A 2293-nucleotide genomic window follows, 5' to 3' on the forward strand; every position below is an offset into this window, starting at 1 on the left:
TTACATTTAAATTCGATTTCATTCATCGACTTAAAGGTTTTAATTCAAAATTTTACTACGACTACAAAACGTCAACGATCATATAGGTTCGCGTATTTTCATCCGGAAGTGGTTTACCTTTATAAACATTATTTTGGTCGCAATTATTCGAGATATTGAAATTTCAAATAAATATTTAAAATCATTTTAGTCTTACATTCCTAACCTGTTAGCTTTTTGGCTTGTTATTTCCTATCAGTCCAAAAGTTCGACTAAGCACACATATATTCTATAACTATATCGTTGAGGCGTTTGAAAAGAAACGTCTCGCTCACCAATGTTCAAAATAAACATTTATTTGATTTTATGAACAACAAAGAAATCAAATGGTTAAATGTAAACTGTTTTTATTATTTATAATAGTCGCAAAATAAACCGCATTTACTCGTATAATACTGAATGGTTGAACATTAATTTTGCAGCAGCCGTGTATATTATTAGATATATGTCTTACAAGTTATATTATTAGTTATACATGTATAAGATATACGGGAGAATAAAGCCAGCATGAGATCAATCTGACCCGAGGCGCTTGGGTTTTTTTAAACTTTAAATAATTAAAAAAAACGTATATATATATATTGCCCTATTTGATCAATATTATACGATCAAATGGGAACAAAATTGTGTATGTTGAACTAAAATGATTGTTATTATATAGTTGGTGACGTTTCATTCAGTAGGAATATACATGTATATGGTTTAAACCAAATATATTTACTGAAGTTGACCTACTTATTTTATGTACCCAATACCATTATCTACAAATATATACATGTATGTCCAATAGTGTCGAATATTGTTCATATTAATATGTAACAGTAAACACCATAAATTAACCTTTAACACCATAGATAAACCAAAAACATCATAGGTACCCCTTAAGCACAATTATAAAATATATAAACAATAAATATCAAATATAAACCATAAGCACATTAAGATGACACCGACATCTTTCATGTCAATATTTTAATCTAAATACAGTGTAACTTCTGAATTCCGGAACTTCTGAAATCCGGAAACATGTTTCGATCACATTTAAGCCGTGGTTTTGAAAACATCTTAAAATCTACCAGTTACCAACACACGATCTAAAGGAAACATTTGGACAATTGATGACCTACGTAGAACAAAAGTTTTATATTGTTATAGATTTCGTTCTTAGCAGGAACGTGAAAAATTCAGACCCAATTTTTAGTATTTGGGAACTGCTTGGAGCTAAATGATTAAATTTAGTATCTCTGTATGTACAGCCACTTTCCAATCAGCTAACAAAGTTTTCGGTAAGAACTAAAAAGTACACTCAAATCAAAATGATTTTTCCCTTTTAATTCCATAAATATCATGCTTTCAGCTTACAATTTCAACACCTTTTTGAAAACTCACCTGAATTATAAATATGCATACATGTCAAATCATTACAGACTTATTTTCCCGTTGGTAAAAATTCCACAGCCTCTTTTAACAAAATCTGTTTTATAAAATACCTTGTAAAAAGTGTTATACAATGTTATAATAAAACCAATTTTGTATTTTGAAGACATTTTGTAAACTTCAACTTCAGATAAATCGTAAAAAACAACTTTGAATTATGTATAAGATCATTATATTTCAAGTTTGATATTCATTTGCAACGGAAAAGAAGCTGTCTTAATTAACAGGGACATAGATGAACATCCTATGTTGCATAACAGATCCCGACGACAACCACCACCAAAAAGACCCCCCTACACACCAAAAACAAAGAAAAAAAAACACGCACACATTGTTAGGGTCTAACCGTCTATATGACCTCCAACTAGTGACAGCTTACAGAAAAGTTATTAGAAAAAAATGTTATATTGTTGAAGTAACTGAGCCCGTGAATCGTGTCTTAAAAATATGTTAAGATTTATAACTGATGAAATTAAGGATTAATAGAAAATAAACATTTTACATATCTTGGAACTAAAATAATGTGTTTTTGCTCTCTAATCCCCACAACCGACATCATAATAATGTAGTCGAGGTAAACTCAAGACACCTATATGCAGATTGTTACTTGAAAAATAAGGTGATTGAAATGTGGTTGTCATTGATGACATGGGTATACCATAATCTTGAAATATCGTTTAAACAAGTTCACACAGACATGATTTTATTTCCATTTTATACGGCGTATTTTAACTTGACGGTCTACTCGGAACATTCCGGCTTTACACGGAGTTTAGCGATTTATATTTCAAAGGGGAGGTAATTTAACCAGAACAAA

Source organism: Ruditapes philippinarum, unplaced genomic scaffold, assembly GCF_026571515.1.
Source record: "Ruditapes philippinarum isolate M1 unplaced genomic scaffold, ASM2657151v2 ctg390_1_1_1_1, whole genome shotgun sequence".
In the NCBI taxonomy this organism is placed as follows: Eukaryota; Metazoa; Mollusca; class Bivalvia; order Venerida; family Veneridae; genus Ruditapes; species Ruditapes philippinarum.